A 17,317-nucleotide genomic window follows, 5' to 3' on the forward strand; every position below is an offset into this window, starting at 1 on the left:
TCAGGGCACTCCAAAACAGAACTGCTTTGCTGTCCCGCAACGAGTTAGACGAGCAAGAGGGGAACCCTGAGAACTGTCTGTCCGGGGTTGGAGTCGGGTCCCTTTAAGGACAGCCCTCGGCTAGCCTGAGGCAGCAGCTCCACACCCTAAGTCCTAACCTGATGTCCTGCTGGCACTGGTTCCGGCCAGCTTTAACTTCAGTTCAGGGTCCACTCAATGTGGACATGCTATTTTGAATTAGCAAAATGCTAATTCGAATTAGTTTTTAGGTCTAGAAGCACTAATTCGAATTAGCTTAGTTCGAATTAACTAATTCGAATTTAGTTCGAATTAGTGCTGTAGTGTAGACATACTCTCATTGATCCGAAAAGGTGTGTAGCAGGCACAGAAGCTTTATATTTGGAAGTGGCCAATCAACAGTTGGCTGTTAATCAGCTTCTTCTTCTGAGTCAGTCCGTGTAGCTTGTGCTTGAACAGTATCAACTGCAGTTTCCCTGTCCAGTTGGCAGTGTGTAACTAATGTCAATGGATACCAGTTGCATACAGATATTTAGTTAAATACCCTGAAATCCAAACAAAGTTTCAGAGAATCATCTTTCTTTTGAATGAAGATTACTGGAGCACATGCAGAAGTGGTAGAGAAGCAGAAACAGTCTTTGGGTGTGTCTACATAGCAGTATTATTTGGAATAATGGACATTTTTCCCAAACAACGATGTGAGCATCTACACAACAATTCCATTATTTTGAAATGAATTCTAAATAATGGGTGGCTTATTCTGACATCTGTAAACCTCATTCCATGAAGAATAACGCCTATTCTGAAATAGCTATTTTGGAACAGCAGTAGTGTGGACGCTCCACTGCTGCTATTTTGAAATAGTTCCTCTACAGGGCCATCAAAGTAATTTCTCCCCAGTGTCTCCTGGGGCTCTAAATTAAGGTAGCATGTCCACAGAAGAGAAGTCTGCCTTGGACTAATTTTGAGGCTTCTCTGTAGTGTAGATGTGCTATTTCAAAATAAGCTATTTTGGAGTATTTCTTCCGGAATAGCTTATTTCAAAATAAGCGTGCAGTGTAGACATACCCTTTGTCTAGGTTTTCAGGGGTGTACTCTCTTAAGACTGCCAACCTGGGCTTGGAGAAAAAAATATGCATCTAAACAGAATTTTAACTCTGGTTTGAAGGTCTGCAGGACAATTGTAATTACAAAGCTGGAATAATGTGTTTACATTACATTTTGCGAAGGTGTCATTGTAGTGTTGGTGTTATATGCGAAGGGATGGTTCATCATAAAGAGTTGGTGTTTCTGCATCCAACACAGTGACTGCCATGGGTGGGAGGGATATCTTGATTCTTGGAGCAAAGTTCTCTGCTTGGGTTCCAGGATTGCAGATCTTGAACTGGGAGCCAGTTTTCCCTACATTAGCTCCATAGGAAAGAGAATAGATGGGTTATGACAATTAGTCAGGGTACTGCCAGAAGCAAAGTAAAATGCAGGGAACTAATACAACTAAATTGTAAGTCTTTGTGGTGTTCCCAATCATCATTTCCAAAAATACAGTCTTGAGGATAACCAGGCGTGATAACAGGGGGAATGCATTCATTGGCTCCACCACATTAGGAGTGGTTTTAGGTCTGACTATGAGACTGAGGAATGAATTATGAAAAAATGCAAGAAATGATCTTGTGTTCTCAAGTCAATTAGGGGCCATTATGCAGGTTATTAATGAAATTATTGAATAGTATCAGACCAGGACACTGTGAGTCCCCACCAGATATATCCTCCCACTTTGACAAACAGTAACTGATTACTGTACCTTCCATATTTTTTTCAATCAGTTGTGCACCCACCTTATAATAATTTCAAAGAGACCAAATTTCCCCTATTTGCTTATGAGACTGACATGTAGGACTGTGTCAGAAATCTTACTAAAATCAAGATACATCGTGTCTACAGCTTTTCCTCTATTAAAACAGTAACCATGTCAAAGGAGCATAAGAAGTCGGTTAGTCCATGGAATTTACCAGCTGATTGGTTTATAATTTGTTCCAGTATATTTCTGGGTATTGAAGTCTATAATTCCTAGTTAAGAAATATCTTTATTCCTTTAAATAGGTACAGTGAAAGCTTTATTATCTGGCACTCATGGGGGATAGGGGTTGTTAGTTAATTGAATGTGCTGGATAACAAAACTTACTGCTCTGTCCCAGCCCCTACAGCAGATCTGGCTTACAGCAGTTTGAGTCAGGCTGAGGGGGAAGAAGGCACCTGCTGCTGATGTCAGCTGGTAATCCTGGTTGTCAGAAGTCCTACAATGGCTACTTTTGACAGATGGGAGTGAGGTGCCTGATAATGCAGCAGTATTGTGGCTGGGAGCAATGCTGGTTAATAAAGTTTTCCAGTTAACAGAGTGCCAGATAACAAAGGTTTCACTGTCTATATTTGCCCTTCTCCAGTTCCTTTGGACTTTGTTCTCCATGAGTTCTCAAAGATAATTGCTATATAATAGAGGTTTCAATGTGATTTTTTTTTTTAACGGGGCCTAGATTTCTGAATTTCCTTTCCCATGAGCTTTTTAACTCCATGGTGGAAATTTAGCAATGCTTGTATTTTAGACTATTACACAATTCATCATATATTCTACAACTGAACAAGTTTTTAGGGCTAAAACCTTTGAAGCCATGGTCTAGATCCATTGATTTGTTTTGTATTCAATAGGCTTTATATCAGTTCCAAAATGCTTATGCAGAATTCAACACACTTTCTCCTAAACCAGTACATTGCTGTCTTTGTAATTAGGAATTTTATTTTTAAAAAGAGTTGTACAGGAGTAGTGACTTTTCAGGAATGCAGGTCTGATGGTTTGCCTCAATTGTTTCCTTGTTCTATATTTTCTCAGGGTATGTCTACACTACCCTCCTAATTCGAAATAGGAGGGTAATGTAGTCATACCGCAATTGCAAATGAAGCCCGGGATTTGAATTTCCCGGGCTTCATTTGCATAAAGCCGGCCGGCGCCATTTTTAAATGCCGGCAGTTCGAACCCCGTGCCGCGCGGCTATACGCGGCACGGAGTAGCTAGTTCGGATTAGGCTTCTAATCCGAACTAGCTGTACTCCTCATTCCACGAGGAGTACAGCTAGTTCGGATTAGAAGCCTAATCCGAACTAGCTACTCCGTGCCGCGTGTAGCCGCGCGGCACGGGGTTCGAACTGCCGGCATTTAAAAATGGCGCCGGCCGGCTTTATGCAAATGAATCCCGGGAAATTCAAATCCCGGGCTTCATTTGCAATTGCGGTATGACTACATTACCCTCCTATTTCGAATTAGGAGGGTAGTGTAGACATACCCTCAGAGATTTATACAACCCATTTGATAATACATTGTGAATCTTGTGTAACAGGCTATAAGGATGATTTTAGCACACCTAGTTTTCTGCAGCCACTTTCCTTTACCATATTTTATTTGGTGTATTGTATTATTTAGATACTAATTTTCTACTCATATTAACTTAAGTCGTGTTTATTTCTCATTTTTTTACTGCAGTTTAGGAAACAGCTAGACTGGCAAAGCCTGACGACACCTATGGCAATATCTTTAGGAGAATACATTATCGCCTGTTAGACAACTGCTGTTCAGGCATAGAGAGACAGATCTGAATGAAGGATTCCCTACAAATAATCTCATCTATTTTATTTATTTATTCACTTTTTTCTCACATTTAGTCAAGAGAAGCTAATCAAGCCTTGTATTTTGTGGTTTGATTGTGATTATTGGAAATTTAGGCGATTTTGCTTAGCTGCGAGAGGGCATGCAGTATCGCTCCAGTTCCTTGATTGAATGAGCAAGCAACTTTAACTCGCTGTTCAGTATGTGGCATGTGTCCCCATCTGTGCCTTATCCACAGAAGGTATGAGTCTGTTACAGCTCCCAGCTACGAGACCAGATTGTTTACTTGAAGATGAAGCTCTAAAAGCTTCATGCTTTTAACTCTAAAGGTCCCTGGTTCAGTAACTAGTATGTACACGGATCCAACAGAGATGCTTACATCTGCAAAGCTGAAATGTGAGTTGAGTGACTACTACAGCATGTGACTGTGAAATCAGCTTTCTATGTACATTTGTGTCAGTAATATGTAATGCTTCAAACATTTATGGAAATTCAACATAAAAGGGGCATGAAAATAGCTAAAGGTAATTCATTTAAAAATATGACCAAATATTCAAAGCAAATATTTGTGCTATTTTCTCCAGTTTACTCAAGGGCGTATTCAAATTCCTTAAAATGGAATTATCTTGTTGAAAGAACAAGAGTCTTCAAAGTAAAATAACCCCAAATAATCCTAACTGCTCATAAGATTTAAGTGCAATCTCTTTAAAAATATACATCACACCCACTTGCATATGCAAATCTTGATGAGTTACTCTCAATAAAAAAAAAGGTACTTGCTGAATTCAGCAAAATAACATTTATTTAAATAGGCACTAATCAGTGTCCAAACAACCTTACCGAAGGGATCTTTGCTACTAAGTTATGAATGAGACACATGCTAAGTTTGTAATCATAATGCTGTTGTATATATTTTTAGTTTTCTTTTTCATTTTCATGAGAATTTAACAATCCTGGAAATTTGACCTGTTGACACCTGTACAAATTGAAATTCCTTATTTGCAAAAAAGAAATAGTGGCAGCCACACGGCCGTTTTCTCAGTGTCTAGGCATTGTTCTTTGGAGTGGCTATTCCTCTGCAGGTAAAATTCTGTGAAAGAATAGTTAACTCTTAGACTATGTCAAAGTGCTACCTTTCAACTCTGGCTGTTATTAATGTAATGATGTGGACACCTATTCATAGGGAGCAGTACTGAGATTATCAATGTATTTATGAGCCACTTGAAAGTCAGCCCCATATAACTTCTAAGCCCTAGCAAATGAGGGTGGATTTGATCCCAATACCTAGTTTAGTCGACAAAACTATACCTGCGTCTACACTGCCACCGAGTTCTGTCGACATAACGTCGACAGAACTCTGCAGTTTTGTGGACAGCAGTAAACCTCATTCTACAAGGAATAATGCCTTTTTTCAACAGAGTTCTGTTGATAGAAGGCATTAATGCATCTATACAGTCCTTTGCGTCTACACTGTCATGTCGACAAAGCGGTTTGCTTTGTCAACAGAACTGGATGTAGTCTAGATGCTTTTTGTCGACAGAAGCTTTGTCAACAGTATCTGTCGACAAAACCTCTGTTGACAAAAGCCCATAGTGTAAACATACCCTTGCAGTCAAAGCTGCTAGGTTTAGGGTACAAAGCAGTTGTCTGTACCTTACTCTTGTGGGGCCCTCAAATTATCTGGTGTCCTAAACAATTAAACTCTCTATAGTAGGCACATAAAAACCTAGGGGAAGAGGTATGTTGCTAGTAACACCTCTCTGTATCTGGAATGAATACCACTTGTCATATGGTTGCTACTGCTGGTGTAGGATGTGAATAAAGCCCTAATTGTTTAAATAGAATACAGAATATATTAAACTAGAACAAAAATACAGGACATAGATACACGATAGACTTTGTCAGATGTCATTAATTAAAAAATACATTATTTCATAGAATAATAGGACTGGAAGGGACCTCGAGAGGTCATTGAGTCCAGCCCCCCGCCCTCAAGGCAGGATCAAGCTCCGTCTACACCATCCCTGACAGATGTCTATCTAACCTGTTCTTAAATATCTCCAGAGAGGGAGATTCCACCACCTCCCTTGGCAATTTATTCCAATATTTGACCACCCTGACAGTTAGGAATTTTTTCCTAATGTCCAATCTAAACCTCCCCTGCTGCACTTTAAGCCCATTACTCCTTGTCCTGTCCTCAGAAACCAAGAGGAACAAATTTTCACCTTCCTCCTTGTGACACCCTTTTAGATATTTGAAAACCGCTATCATGTCCCCCCTTAATTTAATTAACTTGGATATATTATTCAATTAACAGTGCTATTATGCATTTAAAATTACTATTTTTTGGCAGAATAATGTATTTGATTAATCCTTTTTGTCATCTTTTGGAGTTGCAAATAAGTTATTTCCTGAATAATTCAGCAGATTCTAATAATATTCAAACTATTCAAAAAGTTTTCATAGAATAAAAGCAATACTCGTTAAATAATTTATTTGACTGGTGCTTCTTGTTGCTTTTTGCCACCTCTCATTTGAGGGTCACATTAGTGCCAGCTTGTTAGAGGATGGGCACTTGTTTTAAGTGGAGTCCACTTCTAATTAGCTGGTAGAAGAGTAAAAAGTTCATGCTTTTTGGTTCAGGCAGTAGCCTAAAATGAGACAAACCTTGAAACAATACTCCTTCCCCCATTAGTAGCAGTGCTTTCTTTTCCAATCAGGCATATATTTTCCACTTCTGAAACCAGTAGGATTCTGTAGAATGAGATAAGTGCCATATTGAGGTAGTTGCCATCAGGGTTTTCTACAAATGCATAAAGTGAATGCTCTACAGTATCTGCTGTGAGGGAAATAGAAAAACAAAGACAAATGTTACACCTGTTGTGCCATCAAATGTTCTGCTTCTCTGACACCACTGTGGGCCTGGAAACTTTGAGCCTGATCCTGAAAAGCACTGCCCACTTGCAGTGCCCATGGATCATGTGAAGGGATGTGGCAGGTCTAGACCTAGCCCTTGAATTTATTCAGGAAAAGAATCTCCATTGTAAAAGATTGTTCAAAATCTGTCAAACTGTTAAAAATATGTATATAATACCCAATTTTTGTCCTCTAGCATGTATATGATAGGCATTTGGACCCATATCCACAAAGGTATTTAGGCACCTAACTTTCATTGATGTTTTCATTATCTGGAGCTTACATCCATAGTCATGTAAATAAAATGGCCTGATTTTCAGGTGAACTGAACACCCTCAATTCCAAGAGACTTAACCTTTATTAGATCAAATGTTTAAAATTATCCCATCCCATAATTTGGGAGATCAGAAATCTGGAGTTTGGGATTCCTCAGGTAGAATAGTCTGGTGAAAGAAAAGTCCATTTTAAAAAAGTTTACTTTGCCAAACTTCATAAATATTCATCCAAGTAAATATAATAGAAAATTCAATTGGCCCATGAAAAGTTGTCATGTTAAATTTGGATGCTACATTGAAATGTTAATATGTGAAACAGAGATATTTCTGTCCTGCTTTAAATGCAAATCTCAATGTATGGCGTCACTTACACACCTGAATAATTAACCATTAAACAGGCAGGTTATTTATCTTAATCTAAAAGTCATGACAGTATCTGCCTATACAATGAACATTTATAAGCTGAAGTGCAACAAAATCACATTTACAAATCAGTTAAACATGCTTATATCTAACGTTTGAAAGTCCATCTTGCTTTTCCTATTGATTCCAGTACAGAATAATTTTCGCTCTTGTTCTCTCTGTTGTAGTTGACATTTATTGCATTCTGCCTGTCAGCAACAAATTGGTAGCTGAGCTCAAAAACATTCACAGACATAGAAATTTCAATAAGCATTGCTTCAATGACGATAGTTGGCATTTTACATTTTTCCCTCTCTCTCTCATACACACGTGCACACAGCTATATATATATAGGTATACAAATACTAGGGGTTCTTAAAAATAATGTAACCAAGATAGAAAAGTAAATGAATACTCTGCAACTTTCAAGACAAAAGAAAATATCTGATAATTAAGCTTTAGATATGTCTTTAGATCCACTATGTTTTAAAGTTAATCCATGGGACATTTGGTAGGAAAAAAATAGAGTTTTGCTTTACTTCATTAGGTGTTGAGAGGTTAAGCCTATTTGTTTAATTAAAGGGGCTATAATCCCTTGTATATATGCTTCTGAGCAGGATTCTCAACACAAGCCCCAGGCACTGCTTAAACCCTTGTTAAGCTCTAGGCTTGAGCGGGTTCAGAGTCCTAGTGTAGTAGGGGTGAATTTTGCTGATACATTTTAGTGTGAGAGCAGATAATTGCTGTGAAAAGGAAAACCTGGAGACCAAATTCTCGTTTCAATGCATTTTACCAGTACTCCTGAGATCAGAATTGATCCAGTGGTGAATAAAGTGGTTTGGGGCTAATATCTGTGTGTTTTTAAAGAACCCAGGTAAGACAGTTCCCTTTCAAATGTTGATTATATTTATATCTATTGGATTGTTTAGTAATGGAATGATGAGGGCAAGTTTTAATCCCCAAATTGAAATAATCAAAGTAATTTAAATGTGGTCTTTTTAGTATGTGTTTTTTTTTTATTAATAAAAGAAGAAAAAGGTGCAATGATGAGCACATCATATCCATGGATATGAAAAACTCTTCGAGAACCCTGAGTATATCCTTCAGCAAATAATGCTAGGGAAACGGTTACAAGCAATAAAGTAAATTATACAGACCCATATTAAAGAATCATAATGTATAATACTGAGTCATGTACATGTATCTAACTTTAGACATATTGGAGTCTTCACAAAAATCCCTTTATAAGTCCTATTTTAAGATTAAGAAAGTTTTCATTAAACTACATCTGCTAAGTTCCATAATTTTTATAAGGAGCTTAAATCAAGGCCAGTGAAGGAGAGTGAAAATATTGCACTGCATGAAAAATAAGTTACTTGGGGAAAACTTGACATAGCTTGTACTTGCCTATCTGCACAAACGCAAACTCAGCTCTCTCCCCACAGGAATTGCCAATTCATATCAGACCATTACTCTCTGTAGTCCAGTATTTTGTCTCCAGTAGTGGATGATGCTTATGTTTCAGAGTGAGGCACATATTTCACCCAACTGTAAAATGAGAGGAAATTTCTTCCTGACCTCAGCTACTGATAGCTGATAGCTTTTGCCCTGAAGCATAGTAATTCTTTTAACTTCTTCAAAAGTCTATTTGTATTCACATGCAAAATTTCTGCCACCTGTTGTTGGCAGCAACAAGGGACAGATTCAAATTGCAAGTGACCCCTCTTAAAGTTAACAAACAACAGCAGCTTGGGCTCTCACCTAGCATTTCTGGGATTGCTAAATACCTTTCCTGGGCACCCTTAATAGGCTATGCTTCTCCCCTGGCTACCACTAAATCTTTGTAGGAAAACATTATTAGGGAATAAGGCAACATGGTATCAGCTTGGGAAAACAAACTCAACTCAAATATAGTGATAGAGATGTAGCCGTGTTAGTCTGGTGTAGCTGAAACAAAATACAGGACTATGTAGCACTTTAAAGACTAACAAGATGGTTTATTAGATGATGAGCTTCCGTGGGCCAGACCCACTTCCTCAGATCAAATAATGGAAGAAAATAGTCACAACCATATATACCAAAGGATACAATTTTAAAAAAATGAACACACATGAAAAGGACAAATCACATTACAGAACAGAAGGGGGGGTGTGGGGGGGGGGGAGGAAGGTGAATGCCAGTGAGTTAATGATATTAGAGGTGGGGAAGGGGAAATGTCTGTGAGTTAATAGTATTAGAGGTGATAATTGGGGAAGCTATCTTTGTAATGGGCAAGATAGTTGGAGTCTTTGTTAATTCCCCTGCGGAGAGTGTCGAATTTTAGCATGAATGCCAGTTCAGAGGATTCCCTTTCAAGTGCAGATTTGAATGTCTTCTGAAGTAGGATGCAGGTTAGCAGGTCATTCAGACAATGTCCTTGTCAGCCGACGGTCAGGGCAGTGTGTGTGTGTATGTTTCCGAGAAAAGGTTTAACGTCCGTGCCTTTACTGCTAGGACCGGGGTCCCATCGCAGAGGGTGGCCAGCAGGCCAACAGACGCCCCGTTATATAGGAAGAGCTTATTACATCTTAGATTTCAGCTGCTAGAATTCCATAATTCCTTCGCAGCGGGCAGCCTTGAGGAAAGACTGAAAGATGCCCCAGTGGGTCCTGTCACCTGGGAGTGACACAGATCCAAACGCCCAAGCTCTCCCTATATCTGTCCCTTTATGACCGGCTGAAGTTCTTTTAAATTGTGCTTGGTTCTGTTACAGCAACTGAAGGAGTCAGGTTAAAGCTTAAACAGTTACAGGTTTATTGAGGAAGCTTATAAATCATATGGTTACAATGGCTATTGCTCTATTTCTTAACTATTAGCAAAATATAGGTCTTAAAAATGGTTACAAAGAAGATAAAGATAGAAAAATAGAAATAATGGTACCAAGTAACAGCTTACTCTTTCTATGTGTACACTTAAGACAGAGGACCACATCCAGGTACCATTTTTACCCCCTTCTGTGCCTCTCGACTCCAGCATGTCAGGCCAGGGCCGGTCCCTCAATTCCTAGGAAAGACGAAAATACGAGGTGGGCGTCCCCATAGAACCTCGGGAGGTCAAACACCTAACCCGACCAGCAGGTAGAGGGTAGAATGACACTCAAAGTGAGTGTGTGCTGGGCCCATCTTTTATAATCATGGGGTCACGTATTTCTCTTTCTTATCTTAATTGCCAATTGATGCTGGTCTGTCTGCTGTGAGACCAGTTCTTACAAGGGAGTTGTGAACTTAATTTACACTTGTAAGAGAGATTTGAGATGATTAAATTTTGAAGTACAGGACATTGTTTTCTCAGTGGGAAATTCCTCTTCCTGGGACTGTGTGTGTTCGAATCAACATAGATGCCAGCCGCAGCCTGGAGGCCAGCTTATTGACTTAGCTACTCTCTATCCACATATCTGTGTTTCAGCTTCTCAGGATCAGATGAGCCAGCATAGACTATGCTGATATTATTGCTCCTTCTCTGCCCTGTGCTTCAGAGAGGCAAATAAGATGGATAATATGGAGGCAGGCTGTCTGGCCACATTCCACCCCCTGATACGACACACCACATCCCAGGAATGCAAGATGGTGGCTTGCCAGTGCCTCTTGCCCACCTTGGAGGAATTTAAAAGTACCCAATGGCCTGATTAGAGGGTTTAGGATCTAGGAATTGACTAGGGATCTTTCCTGGTGCTGTATCAAATGTGCACACAAGAGATAGCTACATTAACTAGGTATTGCACAATACATAGGGTTATGCAGAAAAGGAGTACAACAATCAAAACAATTAAAACAGTGGTCATAATAGAGTGTAGGAAAGGAGTTAAGGAAAGTTCTAGCTGTTGGGCTAACCAATTTAGCCATGAGTTATTTACATTCTTAGTTACAGCATGTCTTATCCCATACCGTTCGTTGCCACTTCCCTTGCCTCCCCCCAAAGTTATTTTGAGGACTGCGGTAGTTGCTGTCATCGAACCATACCGGTCCCCATCTGAAGATGTCACTCTTGTTTCACCAGTCATTTGGGCTGAGAGGGACAAACTCGATTCCCAGTCCAGTGGAGGAGTTAAGTAAGGTGTTCTGGTACAGCAGTAGCAGTTGGGATGAGAAAGAAGACCATGGCGAGTTGGAGTGCCATGTCTCATTTCAATAGTCTGTAACTAACAACAGTAGTTGCAAGCGCTATAACAGCAAGCGGTGTATATATATATATATACAAAAAGTTCATGGTGGTTTCCCGGATCCACACCAGCATTGGGAGGGATCCATCCCACTGGAGCGCTGTTCAGGGATATTGCCTCAGTTTCCTGTGATAAAACATAAGATTCGCCGGTCTTGGATACAATCCAAGCCTCAGTAATGGTTATTGGTGTTAGCCCAGCATCTGCAGTGGTCCAGACTCCTTTTCCTTTGTAGGAGTGCGGTAAATGGGTTTGTGTTCCCAAACTGGGGTGTTGGGACAGGGCTATTAAGCCGTTTAGTCCCATGACTGTAAACAACCCTGTTACCACTGGGGTTGAGTAAGTAAAACCAATTCCTGAAACAATTTCCACTTCAGTTAAAACATACTTCCACCCTTGCTTACTGGTGGGTAGTGTACCAATATAATCTACTTGCCAGGTTGCCCATAGTGCTTTTCCATCTTTTAGTTTGGCAAACCATTGTCCTTCTGTTATATGTTTCCTGAGTTCAGCACATAGGGTGCAAGCTTGTACCAGATCTATGGCTTGTTTGTGGGTGATAGGCCACCCCCTGGCATGTGCCTGCCGCACCAGCTCATCGCTTTCTGTGTGTCCCAAGGTTTCATGTAGCCAAATGTACAGGCGTTCCCAATCCACCTGGGCAGCAAAATTTGTACTGCTGCATCTGCTAGGTTATTTAGCTGTGCAGCCAGGGTGTTGTTCTTTAGACACATGACATATGCTTAAGGCATGTGGGGTTGCATGCTGGTATATCCATTTCCAATATTCCAATCTCCAAACAGGCTTTCCTATTTCCCAGTTATTATTCTTCCAATTAGTTATCCACTGGGTGGCTCCAGCCCATACAGCGTAGGAGTTAGTGTAGATGGTACTGGCCCCTGCCTCACAAGCTAATTGATTGCTGCCAGCTCTGCAAACTGAGCTGTTCCTTCTATGTTTGTGGTCAGGGGTGCAGCAGATATGTCTGCTGAGACAGCAACAGCCTTCCCTGTCCACTTTCCTTTGAAATAGCCAGGCAGCCTGTATTCACATATAATGTTGAATTTAAAAGCAAGCCAAAAGTGTTATCAACTCAGCCTTGAAAGAGACAGTTAAGTTTCAAAGCTTGAATTTCTAAACTAATAATTTGGTTTCTAGAAAGTTAAATTTAACCTTGAAAGTTGAATGCCCAACAGAAGCACTAACTAATTTGTGCCTTGTCTGTTTGCAATTTTAAGCAAGAGGACATTATCCAAACAAAATAAAACTAGTTAATTTGAAATCCACAAAATAGTTACAATATAGAGCTCATTCTTTATGCAGTTAACCAATTAAGTTTCAGTAGAATCCCTAATTTTCCTTTGTAGATTTAACAAAAGTGTCCATAGACAAAATGTTTACATTTGATTGTTTCTTTGCATAGATCGTTTGCACAGTGCTTAAGGAAGAGGCTGCAAAGAAACAAGGTGTCATTTTTAAAACAAGATTTCCCTTCACATATTACAACCATCACTTAATTCCTTCCACACTCCCATGGAGTCCACCTTTTATCTTCACATTCCCTCAAGTCACTTGCTTTGTCCTTTCAAAGAAAATGTTTCTCATTCCTAGTAACTTTCCAATGTCTGCTCTACTTTCCTTATTCCTGCTAAATGACTTTTCCCAATGAGACAGGTTTGTCTACTATTAATTTGGTAAGGAGGGTGAGCTTGTTCACTAAACCTCATACCTCCTGGTCCTTTTCTTAAACATATTCCTGAGGGAGGAAAAACAAAAAAATAAATCTGAGTTGCTTTAACTCTCAGCACCCATCCTTAAGGGAATCTAGCTTTGTCTGGGTACTGAGGGACATGCATTTCTACCTCTCTAAGTCTGCAGCAGAGGTATCAGCCAATTTTGAAGAACACCTCTTTACAGGTTTTCCACAGAAGACAAAAGCTGCAGCTGTTTCCCTCTCCTTTGAAGTTGAGGGTTTACATATACACAAGTAAGTTAGTCAATTTGTCTTCTAGGTCTGAAATTGTATGGACAGCAATTAACACTTGATCAGACCAAGGGCTATGCCCGAACCTTTGCAAGATTTTGTTCAAAAGGGGTAACATCTTTTACAAATGCCAATTTTCTCAGTCTTCTCTCTGCCTTCTCAAAAGACTGCTTACATTTAAACTTTTCCTAGTATACCCAACCTCCTATTGGGACTAAAACAGCAATACCAATACCTCCTTTTTTTTTTTTTCTGGAGGGTTACAATTTGAACTTTCTGTTCTCTATTACCTGCAAAGCTTCTTTGTGCTGCCAGCTAGGTCATTTACATCACAAAGGAAATCACAACCTGTTGTGGCTCTTGGAGCTTTCACAGCATTTTAGTTTGTTTGCAGTTTTTACTCATTCTATAGTTTACAGGAAAATGTGCAATCTTTGTTTACAACACTACTTAGCCACATTAAACTTTGCATATAGTGTAACTCTTTCTTTATGCTTACAGTTTTCCTGTACCTTCATTAAACAACTTGGACTAAAATGGTCTTACCAAACCAATTTGTTTTAAACCTACAAACAAGATTACTGGACCTTGAAAACTTCATATTATTTACACTATATATATATATATATCTACACACAGATACACATACATTCTCTCTGAACCTTTCTTACACTATTTCTACATAGCTATACAACAATTACATTCCCTTTTTATTCATTGGGGTAGTTCAGTTCCAATAGAACCCCCCCTCCCTTTAGAGTTCTTTTAGCAGTCTCTCTAATCAAATGTATGAATTTGAGTCAAATTTGCCTGGATTATTTACAGACATTCCTTTGGAAAAAGGGCCCATTTTTCCTTCAGAATGACTGTAAAGAAACCACAGTTTTCTATCTACACCATTTTAGCATTTGCACAACTGCATTTGCTCTCCATTCTCTGCAGAGTTTAAATTCTCTGATTCTCTTTTCTTAAAACACTTTCTTATCTCTAAAATAAAAACTGGCCTTGTTTCAGATATTACTCTTGTAAGTATGCTTAAGGATTTAGATTTCCAGTACTTACAGCCTTTTCCTCAGTTCTACCACAAGGCTTTCAATCTTATCTGTTACCTGCCTGCTTGTCTGGGCCTGATCCTGTTTTCCTTTTCTGCCTGCTTGCCTGGGCCTGATCCTGTTTTCCTTGCTAAATGGAAAGTGGCTCCTTTCCACAGACTCAGGCTTTGTCCCATTCTTTAGCTTGCAGGCAGTTCTATACTTACAGAACTGCACCCACAACTTCTCAGGATTTCCCCAATCCTTTTCTAACATTTCTCTATCCCATTTTGGGTTGCCCCAACCTTCCTGGGCAAACCCTTTCTCTATACCACTAAAATCCATGTCTATCATGACAGGCTTCATGTTGCTGTATGTGAACCAGTAGCACAATCCTGCCGACTACGCCAATTCTGTCAGCCGACGGTCAGGGCAGTGTGTGTGTGTATGTTTCCGAGAAAAGGTTTAACGTCCGTGCCTTTACTGCTAGGACCGGGGTCCCATCGCAGAGGGTGGCCAGCAGGCCAACAGACGCCCCGTTATATAGGAAGAGCTTATTACATCTTAGATTTCAGCTGCTAGAATTCCATAATTCCTTCGCAGCGGGCAGCCTTGAGGAAAGACTGAAAGATGCCCCAGTGGGTCCTGTCACCTGGGAGTGACACAGATCCAAACGCCCAAGCTCTCCCTATATCTGTCCCTTTATGACCGGCTGAAGTTCTTTTAAATTGTGCTTGGTTCTGTTACAGCAACTGAAGGAGTCAGGTTAAAGCTTAAACAGTTACAGGTTTATTGAGGAAGCTTATAAATCATATGGTTACAATGGCTATTGCTCTATTTCTTAACTATTAGCAAAATATAGGTCTTAAAAATGGTTACAAAGAAGATAAAGATAGAAAAATAGAAATAATGGTACCAAGTAACAGCTTACTCTTTCTATGTGTACACTTAAGACAGAGGACCACATCCAGGTACCATTTTTACCCCCTTCTGTGCCTCTCGACTCCAGCATGTCAGGCCAGGGCCGGTCCCTCAATTCCTAGGAAAGACGAAAATACGAGGTGGGCGTCCCCATAGAACCTCGGGAGGTCAAACACCTAACCCGACCAGCAGGTAGAGGGTAGAATGACACTCAAAGTGAGTGTGTGCTGGGCCCATCTTTTATAATCATGGGGTCACGTATTTCTCTTTCTTATCTTAATTGCCAATTGATGCTGGTCTGTCTGCTGTGAGACCAGTTCTTACAAGGGAGTTGTGAACTTAATTTACACTTGTAAGAGAGATTTGAGATGATTAAATTTTGAAGTACAGGACATTGTTTTCTCAGTGGGAAATTCCTCTTCCTGGGACTGTGTGTGTTCGAATCAACATAGATGCCAGCCGCAGCCTGGAGGCCAGCTTATTGACTTAGCTACTCTCTATCCACATATCTGTGTTTCAGCTTCTCAGGATCAGATGAGCCAGCATAGACTATGCTGATATTATTGCTCCTTCTCTGCCCTGTGCTTCAGAGAGGCAAATAAGATGGATAATATGGAGGCAGGCTGTCTGGCCACAGTCCTTTCTGGTTGAAATGACAAGCAACTGTTTTTTCTTTGTGATCCTGTCTAATGTCTGTTTTGTGGGCATTGATTCTTTGGCGAAGTGTCTGAGACGTTTGTCCAATGTACATAGCAGACGGACACTTTTGGCACATGATAGCATAGATTATATTTCTGGAGGCGCAGGAATATGTATTCTTGATCTTATAACTCACTTGGTTAGGCCCAATAATGGTGTCAGCAGAGTGAATATGTGGACAAAGCTGGCAGCGGGGTTTGTTGCAAGGGAAAGTACCAGGGTTGGTATTAGTGTGGTATGTCCTGTGGTTGTTGGTAAGAATCATCTTGAGGTTAGGTGGTTGTCTATAGGAGACTATGGGTTTGTCTCCCAGAGCTTCTTGGAGTTTAGTGTCCTGTTCCAGTATAGGCTGTAATCTATTGATAATGTGTTGGACAGGTATAAGTTGGGAGCTGTAGGTGATGACAAGTGGTGTTCTATTGTTGGTTTTCTTGGGTCTGTCTTGTAGTAGATGGTTTCTAGGTATTCGTTTGGCTCTTTCAATTTGCTTTTTTATTTCTCCAGGTGGGTAGTTGAGGTTTATAAATGCTTGGTAGAGATCCTGAAGTTTCTGGTCTCTGGCTGTGGGATTAGAGCAGATGCGGTTGTATCGAAGGGCTTGGCTATAGATGATGGATCGTATGGTGTGTGCTGGATGGGAGCTGGAAGCATGTAGGTAACTGTGTGAGTCAGTGGGTTTTCTGTAGAGGGTGGTGTCTAATTTTCCATTGTTGATTTGTACTGTGGTGTCCAGGAAATGGATCTCTCATGTGGAATGGTTCAGGCTGAGGTTAATGGTGGGGTGTAGGTTGTTGAAATCTCTGTGGAATGTCTCCAGTGTTTCTTGGCCATGCGTCCAGATCATAAAGATGTCATCAATGTAGCGTAAGTAGAGAAGGGGTAAAAGGGGATGGGAGTTGAAACGTTGTTCTAGGTCAGCCATAAAGATATTAGCATACTGTGGGGCCATGCGTGTACCCATGGCTGTGCCGCTGATCTGGAGGTATAAGTTGTTCTCAAACTGGAAATAATTGTGGGTGAGAACGAAGTTCCACCCTCTACAGAAAACCCACTGACTCATACAGTTACCTACAGTTACCTATTTTACCACTATTTTGTTCAAAGAAGATATTGTTGTTCAGTCAATAACAACACCTACTAGAGCTCGTTTTTTTCCTGTGAGGTTACTGCTAATTTAGAAACAGTGTGTATAAGTAGTTTAAATTGAAACACAGTGAAT

The 17,317-nt window shown here is 40.1% G+C and overlaps 1 long non-coding RNA gene across 1 annotated transcript; it reads right to left on the reverse strand.

Annotated features, from left to right (window-relative positions):
- Window positions 1–10,034: 10,034 nt before the first annotated feature.
- On the reverse strand, window positions 10,035–16,036 carry LOC149525583 (uncharacterized). Its single transcript, XR_016350118.1, has 2 exons — window positions 15,410–16,036; window positions 10,035–11,589 (listed from the first exon to the last, which is right to left on the reverse strand). It is a non-coding gene; the product is annotated as an uncharacterized LOC149525583 (long non-coding RNA).
- Between the last annotated feature and the right edge of the window lie 1,281 nt (window positions 16,037–17,317).

The sequence above is a fragment of the Pelodiscus sinensis genome, chromosome 1 (genome assembly GCF_052426305.1).
Source record: "Pelodiscus sinensis isolate ZL-2025 chromosome 1, ASM5242630v1, whole genome shotgun sequence".
Taxonomy (NCBI): Eukaryota; Metazoa; Chordata; order Testudines; family Trionychidae; genus Pelodiscus; species Pelodiscus sinensis.